Source organism: Danio rerio, chromosome 2 (assembly GCF_049306965.1).
Source record: "Danio rerio strain Tuebingen ecotype United States chromosome 2, GRCz12tu, whole genome shotgun sequence".
Taxonomy (NCBI): Eukaryota; Metazoa; Chordata; class Actinopteri; order Cypriniformes; family Danionidae; genus Danio; species Danio rerio.
The window spans coordinates 61,715,001-61,730,970 of NC_133177.1; the positions used below are offsets into that span (position 1 = coordinate 61,715,001).

Below are 15,970 nucleotides of genomic sequence, written 5' to 3' on the forward strand. Positions count from 1 at the left end.
ATTAATATTGCACCCCGTCTGTTTGTTTGTGTGAATTGTGTGCATGTGTAAGTGTAAGCATATTTATTTGTGAGTATTAATATGTGTGTGTGTGTGCGTGTCTGTTTGTTTGTTGTTTGTGTATTGAGAGCATGTGTCTATTGTGTGCAAATGTGTGTTATGCATGTGTATGAGCATGTGTTTGTGTGTGTTTCCGTCTCTTAATTTGTGTATTGAGTGCATGTGTGTGTTGTGTGCAAATGTGTGTTGTGTATGTGTAAGTGTAAGTATATGTATTTGTGAGTAATAACGTGTGTGTGTGTGCCTTTGTGTGTATGTGTTGCAAGAGTTTATGTGTGCGTCTGTCTGTTTGTTGTTTGTGTATTTGAGAGCATGTGTGTATTGCGTGCATGTGTGTTGTGCATGTGTATGAGTATGCATTTGTGTGCAATAATGTGCGTTTGTGTTGCAACAGCATGTGTGTGTTTGTCTGTTTGTTTGTGTATTGATTGCATGTGTGTATTGTGTGCAAATGTGTGTTGTGCATGAGTGTGTGTTGCAACTGCATGTGTATGTTTGTTTATTTGTTTGCCTGTGAAAAGTGCATGTGTGTATTGTGTGTAAATGTGTGTTGCGCATGAGTGTGTGATTGTGTGTGTTGCAACTGCATGTGTGTGTTTGTTTATTTGTTTGCTTGTGTATTAAGTGCATGTGTGTATTGTGTGTAAATGTGTGTTGTGCATGTGTAAGTGTAAGCATATATATTTGTGAGTATTATTGTGTGTGTGTGTGTGTGTCTGTTTGTTTGTTGTTTGTGTATTGAGAGCATGTGTTTATTGTGTGCATGTGTCTATTTTGTGATTTTCTAATTAGCCTGAGACTGTAACGAGACTCTAAACTCATTATAGAAAGCCTGCGACTTTTAATTAGTCAGGGCATGCTCATTTCAAGCCTCATAACACAGACTGAAGGTGACAGAGGTGTTTATTACTACTACCATTCATTCATTCATTCATTCATTTGTTCATTCATTCATTCATTCAATTTATTTATTTATTTATTTATTTATTAAATTTTTTCAAATGTATTCATTCATTCAATATTTGGTCATTCATTCAATATTTATTTATTCATTCATTCAATATTTATTTATTCATTCATTCAATTTATTTATTTATTTATTTATTTATTTATTTATTTATTCATTCATTCATTCATTCAATTTATTTATTTATTCATTTATTCAATTTATTTATTTATTCATTCATTTTATTTATTTATTTATTTATTCATTCATTCAATTTATTTATTCATTCATTCATTCATTTTATTTATTTATTTATTCATTCATTCATTTTATTTATTTATTTATTCATTCATTCAATTTATTTATTTATTCATTCATTCATTTTAATTATTCATTCATTCATTTTATTTATTTATTTATTTATTTATTCATTCAATTTATTTATTCATTCATTCATTCATTTTATTTATTTATTTATTCATTCATTCATTTTATTTATAGATACATAGTCCCTCCAGCGTGTCCTGGGTCTTCCTCATGACCATAGGTGAGAGTAGGAACGTAGATTGACCGGTAAATCGAGAGCTTTGCCTTTCGGCTCAGCTGCTTCTTTACCACAACGGACCGGCACATCGACCACATTACTGCTGCCACTTCACCGATCCGCCTGTCAATCCTACGCTGCATCCTTTCCTCACCTGTGAACAAAACCCCAAGATACTTGAACTCCTCCACCTCGGGCAAGGACTTTCCTCCAATCTGGAGATGGCAAGCCACCTTTTACCGGTGGAGCACCATGGAAGTCTTTCCCATAGAGGCTGAGGAGTGTGATCCCCTATAGCTGGAGCACACTCTTTGTTCCCCCTCCTTAAAAAAGGGAACCTCCACCACAGTCGCCCAGTCCAGAGATGCTGTCCCCGACCCAAGATACACAGGGTGAATCCCATCCACACCCGCTGCATTGCCACTGCGGAGCTTGCAAACTAACTCAGTGACTTTAGCTTGGGTGATGGGCAAGTCCACCCCTTCATCCTCAGTCTCTGCTTCCTCAATGACAAACATGTCAGTGGGGTTAAGGAGAACCTCCCACCGTCCGACAACATCCCCAGTCAAGGTCAACAGCTACCCACTTCCGCTGTAAACAGTGTTGATGTGGAGCTGCTTTCCCTCCTGAGGCTCCGGACGGTTTGCCAGAATCTCTTTGGAGCTGACCAATAGTCTTCTTCCATGGTCTTCTCAAACTCTTCACATGCCCGAGTTTTTGTTTCCGCAACCACCTGGGTTGTAGCACACTTGGCCTGTTGGTACCCATCAGCTGCCTCCGGAGTCCTGCAAGCCAACTAAGCTCTGTAGGACTCCATCTGTAGCTTGACTGGCATCCCTTACTGCCAGTGTCCACTACTGGGTTCATGGATTGGCGACTCAACAGGCACCACAGACCTTACGGCGACAACTCCTGGAGTCGGAGAACATGGACCACTTGGCCTCAATGTCTCCAGCCTCCCTCGGGATTTGGTCAAAGCTCTTTCAGAGACTTAATGTTCAGCCAGACGTTCCCAGAGGATCCTCACAATACGCTTGGGCCTGCCAGGCCTGTCCCGCTTTCCCTCCTGCCAGCAAATCCAGCTCACCACCAGGTGGTGATCAGTTGACAGCTCTGCCCCTCTCTTTACCCGAGTGTCCAAGACATACGGTCAGAGATCAGATGGGACAACTACAAAGTGAATTCTTGACCTCCACCCTAGGGTGTCCTGGTACTGATGGACACTCATGCTCGAATATGGTGTTTGTTATGGATAAACTGTGATTAGCACAGAAGTCTAATAACAGAACACCACTCGGATTCAGATCAGGGAGGCTGTTCCTCCCGAGCACGCCTCTCCAGGCATCACTGCCATTACCCACATGGCCAATGAAGTCCCCCAGTAGAACAACAGAGTCCTCCATCTGAGCACCTTCCAGAACCCTCTCATGGACTCCAAGGCTGGGTACTCTGCACTGGTGTTTGGCTGGTAGGCACAAACCACAGTGAGAGACCTATCCTTGACCCGAAGGTGCAGGGAGACGACCCTCGCATTCACAGGGGAAAACTCCAATACATGGTGGTTAAGTTGGGGAGCTATGAGCAAGCCCACACCAGCCTACTGAGTCCAGCCCTTCTCAAGAAGTTGAGTTCCACCATGGAGGAGAGCCCAATTATCTCTAGTCGGTACCGTTTTTACCTACCGCAAAAGCTCGGGCTCCTTCCCTCCCAGTGAGTTGACTTTCCTTGTCCCAAGAGCCAGTTTCTGTGCCTGACGATTGGGTTGTTCTGGTCCTAACCTTCAACCACCACTCATTTCACAATGCACCGGCCCCTTACGGCTCCCCCTGCAGGTGGTGGGATAAACCCCAGGCCTGGCTCAAGAGTGGGACCCCGGCTGTGGCATACGCCACGTCACAGTCCTCGATGTTATGAAACTCATAAGGGGTTTTTGAAGCGCACTTAGGCAAGGCAAAAAGGTCTTAGGTCACAGACTGAGTGATCCTAAATTATTTCATTAAAAACTGTTCAATAGATTTATTAATATTTAAAATTAGCTCGCACAATTCGAGTATCATTGTCATGATTATTAGCTTCAGTTTCAATTAAGGAAAAATATTGTATTGGATTTTTTGTTCTACCTTTAGTTTACTTGCATTAACTTAATGTTATTTTATATTTTATAACACTTATATATAATTAATTAATATTTAGAATTAGCTTTTACAATTTAAAGTGTTTTTAATCACACGTTTTTATTAAATAAATAATTAATTAATTGATTAATTAAATAAAAATGTTTAAAAAAATAAAAAATGTTTTGTCATTTTATTAGCTTCAGATTAAATAAAGAAAAAAAATATTATATTTTATTTTCTGTTCAAGTTTAATTAACTTGCATGACTTGATTGTTATTTTATTGTTATTTAAATACTATTTTATCATCAATTAAAATTTCGATTTTACAATTTAAAATATTTTTCGTCACAACTTTACTAAATAAATAAAGTGTTTTGTCACGTTTATTAGCTTCAGATTTAATTTAAAATACTGAATTGGATTTTATGCTCAAGGTTTAGTTTACTTTGTGTTATTTATTATTGATTAAAAACTATTGCATCACTAATTATTATTAAGAATTACATTTCACAATTTGAGTGTTTTTGTGCTGTTTATTAGCTTCAGATGTCTTCATAAAGACAAATGACTGCATTACATTTTTCTGTTCTAGATTTAGTTAACAACAATGCCCCAGATGAATACTGCATTGCCACAATCATAAATGAGTCTTAAATATTTATTAAATCCCATTTTAAAGCCTCAGATGTGTCAGAAGTGAAGGTTAAAGCCATGAAACAGAAGGAAATGATTCATTCTCTTGCACAGGAGGGGTTTTATATGCTGATTGATTTACTGTAGAACTGTGTTTTGATGTATTTTTCATTGTGTTCAGAAAACAGATTAAGATTCAGTGTGTTCCTGAGAGAGTCTGCGCTCGCATTTCAGCTGCAGAGGACGTGTGTTTACAGGGAAACAATCACATTTATTTACAAGCTGATTTCTTCGATTGAGTGTTTGTATCTAGAGAGCTGTTATTGGATAGAACTTTCATCCATGCAATGAAGAAACTGAATAACATGAACTTATAAATACAATACTTATGAATATTGCTGTTTTGGATAATATAGCATGTATGGATATTGCATTATATTTTCTTACATGCATTGATAAAGAACATGCATTGAGGAATATTGCATTTATGGATGTTGTATTACATTTTTTTATGCATGCATTGATCAAAAACATGCATTGATAAACATTGCGTTCATAAATATGTCAAATTTCCATTCTTGCATTCATTAATAACATGCATTGACAAATATTGTATTCATAGATATTGCATTTATGGATATTGTACCGTATTATAATCCATGCACTGATCAATATTGTATTGAAAAAAATTGAATTAATCATTTTTGCCTTTATGGGTATTCTGTCATAATCCATTCATTTTCTTGTCGGCTTAGTCCCTTTATTAATCCAGGGTCACCACAGCGGAATGAACCAGCAACTTATCCAGCACGTTTTTACTCAGTGCATGCCATTCCAGCCGCAACCCATCTCTGGGAAATTCTGTCATAATTTTCATCATTAATAAATACCATAAATCCATAAATATTGCATTAATTAATATTGTGTTTTGGATATTGTTTTATGAATTTTATAGTGATGATATATTATTTTCATGCATGCATTGATAAATAACATGATATTGCATTGCATTGATAAATATTGCATTACTTAATATTTCATGTATGATTATTTTAGCATTTATGAACATTGCATCATAGTTTCATTCATGAATTGATCAATATTGTATTGATAACTTTTGAATTTATGAGTATTGCATTTGTGGATATTGCATTTGTAAAAATTAAGTTTTATGTATTTTGAATCATATTGTCATTCACGTATTGATAATTACATCCATTGATAAATATTGTATTCATAAACGACATATTTCCATCCTTGCTTTTATAAATAACATAAATTGATAAATATTGCATTATTTTACATATATTGATCAATAACATACATTGATAAATATTTATGGAAACTCAATTTATGGATATTACATCATATTTTCATTCATGCAGTCATTAACAAGATGCATTTATAAATAATAGACTCACAAGTAATTAATTTTACAATATTACTACATTTATGGATATTGTACTGTATTTTCATTCATGCATTGATCAATATTGCATAGATAAATATTACATTTATGATTATTGCATCTCTGAATATTTCATTAGTTTCATGCATGCAATCAAATACCATGAATTGATCAATTTTGCACTTATGAATATTGCATTATTAGATATTGTATCATATTTTGCATTGATAAATGACAAATATTGATAAATATTGCATTGATATGCATATGACATAAGAATAGGATATGAAATTTTATTCACGCATTCATTAATAAAATGCATTGACAAATATTGCATTTATGAACATTATATCATATTTTGATACTTGCATTGATCAATAAAATGCATTGATAAATATTTATGAATACTCAATTTATGGATATTACATCATAATTTCATTCATGCAGTCATTAACAAGATGCATTAATAAATAATAGACTCACAAGTAATTAATTTCACAATATTCCTTCATTTATGGATATTGTATCATATTTTCATCCATGCATTAATCAATATTGCATATATAAATATTACTTTTATGATTATTGCATCTCTGAATATAGTATTATTTTCATGCATGCATTGATGTGATTGCATTTATGAAATTACATCAGTAACATACATCTCTGAATACTGTATCATTTTCAACCATGCAATCATAAATACCACAAATTGATACATTTTGCACTTATGAATATCGCATATATGGATATTGTATCATATTTAGCATATTTTGCACTGATAAATGACAAATATTGATAAACATTGCATTGATATGCATATGACATAAGTATATTATACGATATTTTTATCCATGCATTCTTTAATAACATGCATTGACAAATATTGCATTTATGAAAATTATATCATATTTTAATACATGTATTGATCAATAACATGCAGTGATAAGAGTTTATGAATACTCGATGTATGGATATTACATCATATTTTCATTCATGCAGTCATTAACAAGATGCATTAATAAATAATAGATTCACAAGTAATTGATTTCACAATATTCCTACACTTATGGATGTTGTACTGTATTTTCATCCATGCATTGATCAATATTACACAGATAAATATTACATTTATGATTATTGCATCTCTGAATATTGTATTATTTTCATGCATGCAATCATAAATACCATGAATTGATAAATGTTACACTTATGAATATTGCATATATAGATATTGTATCATATTTTGCATATTGTGCAATGAAAAATGATATTGATAAATATTGCATTGATATGCATATGACATAAGTCTATGATATTTAATTCATGCATTTATTAATAACATGCATTGACAAAAATTGCATTTACAGGTATTATATCATATTTTAATGCTTGTATTGATCAATAACATGCATTGATAAATATGATGTAATATCCATAAATTGAGTATTCATAAATTTTTATTCATGCAGTCATTACCAAGATACATAAATAAATAGGAGACATACAAGTCATTAATTTCACAATATTACCACATTTATGGATATTGTACCGTATTTTCATCCATGCATTGATCAGTATTGCATATATAAATATTACATTTATGATTATTGCATCTCTGAATATTGTATTATTTTCATCCATGCAATCATAAATACCATGAATTGATAACTTTTGCACTTATGAATATTGCATATATGGATATTATATCATATTTTGTATTGATAAATGAAATATTGATAAATATTGAATAAATATGCATATGACTTAAGTATATGATATTATTTTTTATTCCTGCATTCATTAATAACATGCATTGGCAAATATTGCATTTACGGATACTATATCATATTTTAATATGCATTGATCAATAACATGTATTGATAAATATGATATAATATACACAAATTGAGTATTCATGAATTTTCATTCATGCAGTCATTAACGAGATGCATTAATAAATAACAGACTCACCAATAATTAAACAATATTACTACATTTATGAATATTGTACCGTATTTTCATCCATGCATTGATCAATATTACATTCATGAATATTCATTAAAAACATGCATTGATAAATTATGCACTCATGAATACTTAATTTAATAATATTACTACATTTATGGATATTGTTAATATTAATATACATATGAATGAATATTGATAAATATTAAATTCATGAATATAGCATTCATGGATATGATTGCATTAATTATTCATCCATGCATTGATAACATGTATTAATAAATAATGCATTTATGATTATTGATTTTATGATTATTGCGTATGGATATTGTATATTTTTTCCATCTATGCACTATGAATATTATATTTATAGATATTATCGCATTTATGGATTATGCATCATATTTTCATCCATGCATTGATAAATAACATGCATTGAGAGACATTGCATTCATGATTATTAAATTTATGAATATTGCATGCATGTATATTGCACTATTTTTATCCATGCACAGATGAATATTGCATCTATGACAATACATCAGTTACATGCAACCCTGAATACACTGGATTGCACTAGATAGAATATTCTGTTGGAATGATGTAAAACATGCGCTGACATCTACATCCAGCATTCATGAATATTCATTGCTGATGTGATGCAGCAGTTGCATGAGGTCACTCCACGCTCAATGACACAACATCTGTTTCACTGCCCTGTCTGCATCTACAGCCGCTCCACTACACAAGCTCTTCATCCTTCAGTCTGTCTGTTTCCCATTGTTCAACATGCATTATTATTTACAGCATAGGAAAAAGCCCAAAACACATTCACAGCAGGGCGGTGTGAAACTCAAGCATTATGAAAGCAGATTATTCTCATTGCTCATCTCATGCATATTAATTATGCATATAGGCTTGTGTGAAGGAGTCTCCATGGAGTCCTCAGTTATATAATCAACTATAATTACATGTTGAAATGTCTCCCTGCTCTTGCTCTGTGATACCTTCAAAAGAGGAAAGAAAGGAGCGTTTACTCTCATATTAATATTAATAACGCGTGAAAGCACCAAAGTGTTCTTGAAGCTCGGCATGAGCACTTTGGTGTGTCATATTTCACAATAAATATGAAGAATTAATGTTTGCGTATAGAGAAACACGTCATTTTAAAGCATAACTTGTTTCTTTGCATTATTTTCATGATGTAAACATTTGTAGCCCCAATGTCTTCTGATCATAATGCAGAATACCCAGGGCTGGATTAAGAACACATTAGCCGCGTCTCCACTATCGCACCTAAAGCGAGCGAGCCAAGGCCAGTCGCGTTTCCACTGTCACTTCCGGGGCCTAATCAGGCCAAAGTGGGGCTTTCTCGGGGCCAGCGGCCAGCCTTTTTCGGCCTGCCGAATACCTTGGGCCATAGAGGGCCAGCTGGGGCTTCGGGGCGGAGTGAAAAGCGAGGCGGACACTTTTCTGATCGCACACGAGTACATGTGCCAAACACACAAACAAATAAATAAGGGAAAGAAAACATCTAGCTTTATAGGCTGGGGTCTTTTTGCCATATTAAAGACACAGCAGACAGTAAAGGTTGTCGAGGGTTTTTGTCAAGTTTAAAAGGTTTGTGCGCGTTGAGATGCTTGTATGTGTGTGTGAGACCGAGCAAAAAAAGAGCTCCTTCACAGTTTACCAGTCCACTTTTGTAGACTTAAAACAATAGTGTCATATCTTGATAAAGTAGCCTAAGCTATATTGAAATAATTACAAATGTCGGATAAAATAAAAATCACACAAAAAAAATAAACAAATATAAAACAAATTAAAGCTAGCTATAATATTTTAGGTGTAAACAAATTTTGAAGCCATATTAAACTTTATTTTTACACAAAGGCCTCTCTGAAAAAAAGTTTGAGATATTTTCTAAAAACAATAAACACCGGGGAAGGTTTGAAATATTATATATAAATTATTTGGATACGATGATATTAATCAAATCGTGCAAACAGAGCATTTTATGGGTGAGTGAAAGCAGAAACAAGGCGATCACGCAGTCCTGCCTGTGCAGCGCCTCTCTAAACGCACCGGGGAAAACTGCAAATACTATGGGCTCTATTTTGATGGTTCATGCGCAGAGCGCAAAACGCAGGGCGCAAACACTTTCAGGGCGTGTCAGGACGCGTTTTTGCTAATTTAAGGACGGGAAATCTGCCTGCGCTGTGGCGCATGGTCTAAAAAGGTTGAGCTTATTCTCTTAATGAGTTATTAGGTGTGTTTTGAGAATAAACCAATCAGACTCTCATCTCCCATTCCCTTTAAGAGCCAGCTGCGTCACGCCAAGAGCGCATTCGCTATTTACATGATGTAAAGTAAGTCTAAGTGGAAAAACTGAGCATTTCACTAGCAAACAGTTAACAGTTAACAGAAAACAGTTAAACAGACCATCTATTGCGTGACAATGAGAGATAATGGATCTACTTTCACATTCGCTCTTGGATAGGGAAACCTTTACGCACAGACATCAATTAGCCTATAAATTTGATCAATATCATCGAACACTTTATAAATAATATTTAACCTTCTCCGGTGTTTATTGTTTTTAGAAAATATCTAAAATCTTTTTTTTCCAGAGAGGCCTTTATAAAATGAAAGTTTGAAATGGCTTAAAAACGATTCATGTATTGTATAAACCTACATTGTCATAGCTCGCTTTTGTTTGTATATTGGTTTTTTTATTTAATATGATTTTATGATATCCGATATGTGTAACTATTTAAATCAGTGGTCACCAAACTTGTTCCTGGAGGGCCTGTGTCCTGCAGATTTTAGCTCCAACCCTAATCAAACACACCTGAACAAGCTAACCAAGGCCTTACTTGGAATACTTGAAACATCCAGGCAGGTGTGTTGAGGCAAGTTGGAGCTAAATCCTGCAGGGACACCGGCCCTCCAGGACCAGGATTGGTGACCCCTGCTTTAAATGATTCCAATAAAGCTTAGGCTATTTTATCAAGATATGACACTGTCTTGTGCCTGCAAAAGTGGACACGTAACTTGTAAAGTTTAATGTCTTTCTGTTGTGTTCATAATGTGTATTATCTTAAAATAAATAACAAAAAAGAAAAAAGCCGAAGGGAACAAAGCTGAAGGAAGCGCTCTTTTGCTCAGACTCACATTCACAGACAGGGAAAACGCGCACAAACACACCTTTTAAACTTGACAAACACTCTTGAAAACCTTTACTGTGTGCTGTGTCTTTGATTTGGTGTAAAGATTATTATGCATTATTGAAATATCAAGGAGGACGCAGAAAAGAAAAGTCACTTATATATTAAAACTTTATTATTTTATGCAACAGCCTTACATTTATAAGGGAAACATAAGGGCAATCATACGCAAAAGACCTCAGCCTATAAGGGTGTTTTCTTTCCCTTATTTGTTTATGTGTTTGGCGCATGTACTCGTGTGATCGGAAAACTGTGCCCGCCTCTCCTTTCACTCCGCCCCTAAGCCCCAGTTGGGCTTCTTTGGCACAAGGAATTCAGCAGGCCGAAAAAGGCCGGCTGCTGACCCAGAGAAAGCCCTGCTTTGACCCGATTAGGCCCCGGAAGTAACAGTGGAAATGCCACTGGCCTTGGCTCGCTCACTTTAGGCGCGATAGTGAAAAGGCGGCTAATCACCACATAGCCCCTCATCCCACGCCTTGGTGTGCTTTCACTCATTGGAGGGGGTAGGCGGGTCTGTGACCAGCGCCCCCTGGCTGCAGGACCAGATGGCTGCCCGCCCTCATCGGACTATATCCACATCCTCTGTTCCCATCCCCTTTTAAGAGTTCACACTTAGCTGATGATTGATAATAAAGCTAGTTTGGCGTGCTGTCCCGGGAGAGAGCCCTGAGCTTAGAAGATCCTCGAGCCCTGGGCTCCCTCCCGTTGCAAGGCGAGAGGGGAGTTTGAGCTCAGGTAGATCTTGATGACTCCCCCTCTTGCTTGTTGTAGCTAAGTGTCAGATATGGATGCTGAAAGGTGTACTCAGAGTTTAGCTAAAGTATTTGGATTAATTGTTTAGGGTGCTTGTTTTTGAACTGTGGGAGGAAACCGGAGGACCCGGGGAAAACCCACGCGAGCATGGGGAGAACGAGCAAACTCCGTGCAGAAATGCCGTCTGGTTTGGAATGGAATTAAAGCAGGGGCATTCTTGCTGTGAGGCAACAGCGCTAATCGCTGGCCACCGTGACGCCCGTTTGAAAGGAGGGAAAGTAGGGTTGGGTGGGGGGGTTTTTTCAAGACGAAGATATTGAGATGAGAAAAGTCTGGTTAATTATAGTGAGTTAAGGATCGTCTGATAGGATAATTAGTCGTTAGGTAAAGTTGGAACAGCTGTGAACAATCATAAGCACATGATCCTCTCGAAATATGTTTCAAGAGTTCACACTTAGCTGATAATCAATAAAGCGTATTTGGCATGCTGTCCCGGGAGAGAGCCCTGAGCTCGTAATATCCTCGAGCCCAGGGCTCCCTCCCGTTAGAAGGGCGAGAGGGGAATTCGAGGTCAGGTAGGTCTCCAGAACTCCCCTGCTTGTCACCGTGAGAAGTGTAAACTCAGGTTGTATTGGGTGATAATTTGTTTTAGTCGATTGCTATGGTTTATGTTTTTGGACGGTGGGAGGAAACCGGGGAACCCGGGGAAAACCCACGCGAACACGGGGAGAACATGCAAACTCCACACAGAAACACCAACCAGCCCGATGGGTTGGACTAGCGGTGTTCTTGCTGTGAGGCAACAGTGCTAGCCACTGGGCCACCGTGTCGCCCGATCAGAAAAAGTGGGAGGATGTAGGGGTGGAAGGGGGGGAGCTTCAAGACGAAGATGACTGGAGTGGAAAACTCAGGTTATTTATAATGCTTCCGTAATCATCTAATAGGGCTGATTACGGAGCTAACAAGGAGCCAGCCGTGTTGATTATAAACACGTGATCCTCTCGAAATTAGTTTATGAATGAACCACACTTATAAATAAATTTCACGTGGCGATGTTATGTCTTGTCTGTGTGTTTTTGTGCTTGACTGCTGGGGCTTTTTTTCTCCCTGATCTCACGCTGCCCTAATTCAAGAGCAAGGTGAGGGTTTTTTTTCTGCCTCCCTCTCCAGAAATGTATCTCACTTCCTTTTTCTAAATGCTACCTCATGTGACCTGTCTGCCCCTGAAAACTGTGATGTTTGTGTACAGTCGGGGGGGGGGGGGGGGGGGGGGGGGGTTTCAATTTCACTATACGAAGTGTATGTGACAAATAGAGGCCTGATTTGATTTGATTTTTGATTTGATCATTAGATCCTCGAATCTGAATAACTCATTTACATACTACAACAGTGCGCACAGCCATTGGACACTTACAAAAGCTGACTCTTCTCCCATTGGTGGCTGAGAGCTGTCCGTCATTCTCCAGCGACAGGCTTTGATGGACTGATGATGATGACATTTTCTAGAACTGGAGAGGGACAAACGTCTGCGAAATGACCGCTCTCCATCTCCGTCTGCTCTCAGGGATAGATGCATTATGGGAAACTGCGTCCATGGAGACAGATGAGCACCAACTTCCAGCCATTAATAATAAAACTGCAAAGAGAGAGAGAGAGAGAGAGAGAGAGAGAGAGAGAGGGATCAATAGAAGAGCCCAGAGTTTCAGTGGAGTGAATATATGCAGCAGAACACCCAAAACTAATGCATTATGATATAATGAAGGAACTACAGTGGCTCGGTGTGACAGAATGAGTAAAATTAGGGTGTTTACAGCTAATTATTGTCTGCAGCAGGTTAATGAACGCCGTTTATCATCATAATACAGTAAGATGCAGAGGACGATCTCCCTTTTTTCAAAGGTCACACGCTGCACTCAAAGGTCACGCCTCGTCTTTCGTGTTTGTGCAAATCGCTGCTGCTGATTGGACGTGACAGATGGTCAATTGCACATTTTCACAGGGGAATATTGTGTCACTAATATGCTTCTGCTCTCAGTTCAGCTTTCTATTTAGCTTTCCTTTGTCAAGTATTTCCCAAATGATGTTGAACAGATTCAGGAATTGTTCACAGTATTTCCTCTGATATTTGTTCTTCTGGAGAAAGTCTTATTTTTTTTTTATTTCGGCTAGAATAAAAGCAGTTTTTAATTGTTTTAAAGTCATTTTAAGCTCAATATTATTAGCCCCCTTAAGCAATATTAGTTTTGGATTGTTTCCAGAACAAACCACTGTTATACAATGACTTGCCTAATTACCCTAACTTTTTAGTTCATATATTAAGGTTTTAGTTATGATACTCTCAAAATAATTCTGCATAAATCCACAGATCTAACACCATTCTGTGCAGAAATAGCAAAAAAAAGTCAGCAGGTTCCACCTGGCCCTAGTGATTAGTTGACATAGGGCCCTATTATACACCCGGTGCAGTGTGGCGCAAGGCGCAGCGCAATAGTTATTTGCTACTTTCAGCTCAGTGCAAGGGTCGTTTTGAGGTGTTCCGCCACGCTGTTTAAATAGCAAATGCATTTGTGCTCATATGTGCGCCCATAGGCGTTCTGGTCTAAAAAGGCAGGCGTGTTTTGGCACGTTGCTATTTTGAGAAACTTTAATAGTCTGTTCTTTAGAACTCGCTTAGACACTGCTTAATGCACACAAGATGTAGAGCAATACGCAAATATCCATAGGACATACATAGGATATAATAAGGATATAAATAGGATATAAATTATTAAAACATTACAAAATATTATTTTCTAGCCTACATGAATTTAAAAACCACCGCCTTCATACTTTCTTCATCTGGGGAGGCTTTTTCAGTTCATTCATAACAATTTGCTTTTGTATAATGTTATTATTATTAGCAGTATTATTTATTATATCTATATTTATATTAGTTTTATTAAAAACAAGCTTAGATTTGTCCACCTGTCAGGTTTTAGACCATATGGGGCACAGCATGTGTTTTAGGATATAACTCAGGTGTTTAAGCACACTTCATTATTATTGTTCATTTATTCGTTTGCTGGAAATTAGAACTGAATTTAGAAATAGTTTTGAAACAAATCTTTGTGCTTAACAAATTAAATTAATTATTTACAGGCTAATTGATGTCTGTGCGTATAAAGTTTCCCTATCCACGAGAGTGCAAGTGAAAGTAGATTATGAGATGCCTTATCTCTCATTCTCGTGCTGTAGATGCTCTGTTTAACTGTTTTCTTGCTAGTGAAATGCTCAGTTTTTCCACTTACTTTACGTCATGTACATATCAAATGCACCATGGCGCAACACAACTGGCTCTTAAAGGGAATGGGAGATGATACTTTGATTGGTTTATTCTCAAAACACCTATAACTCATTAAGAGAATAAGCTCAACCCTTTTAGACCATGCGCCACGACGCAAAGCGGATTTTTCCATCCTTAAAATAGCAAAAGTGCATTCTGACTCGCACTGAAAGCGTTTGTGCCTTGCGCTTTTCGTTTTGCGCATGGACTGTCAAAATAGAGCCCTTAAAGTGAGTAAATGCATTGCCTTAAAAAACTAAATGAATTATGTTCATGAATCATGATTATTAAAATGTTAAATCAACTCAACTGTTCCAAGTTACAATAAGTGAAGTTTATTCATTAACTAATTTCGAGAGGATCATGTGCTTATGATTTATCACAGCCGGTCTCGTATTAGCTAATCATGCTCTTCCAGTCATATGAGCCCTAAGCTACTATAAATAACCAGTCTTCTACTAGTTATTATACTGGTTCTACTGGTCTTCTACTATAGTCTGCTACTATAAATAACTAGTCTTCAGTCCACTTTATCTTTGTTTGGAAGAAACCCCCCTTCCTCCCCTATTCTCCTCCTTTACCACTGATCAGGCAGCACGGCGGCCCAGTGGTTAGCACTGTGAGCCCCACAGCAGGAGCACTGCCAGCCCAGGTCCTGTCAGGCCGGTAGGCGTTTCTGTGAGGAGTTTGTATATTCTCCCCGTGTCCGCCTGGGTTTTCCCCGGGTTCTCCGGTTTCCTCCTACCATCCAAAGATATACAACATGCATAACAATCAAGCACTTGTTTAACCTGTTTTCACTTTGTTTAACCTGATTTCTGAGATCTACCGAGCCCAGGCTCCCCTCTCGCTCTGCTAACGGGAGGAAGCCCCGGGCTCGAGGATCCCTTGAGCTTGGTGCTCTCTCCCAGGACAGCATGCCAAACAAGCTTTTGATAGATCATCTGCTAAGTGTGAACTCTTGAAATGTACTTTGTAAAGTAAAGTCAACATC

At 37.1% G+C, this 15,970-nt stretch overlaps 1 long non-coding RNA gene across 1 annotated transcript in view; it reads right to left on the reverse strand.

The window, feature by feature from the left end:
• The window catches only part of LOC137488348 (uncharacterized), a 22,651-nt gene extending 9,361 nt beyond the window's left edge, over positions 1-13,290 (reverse strand). The window contains exon 1 of the long non-coding RNA XR_011007378.2: positions 13,069-13,290. This is a non-coding gene — a long non-coding RNA (uncharacterized lncRNA). The remainder of the gene's footprint in view (positions 1-13,068) is intronic.
• Between the last annotated feature and the right edge of the window lie 2,680 nt (positions 13,291-15,970).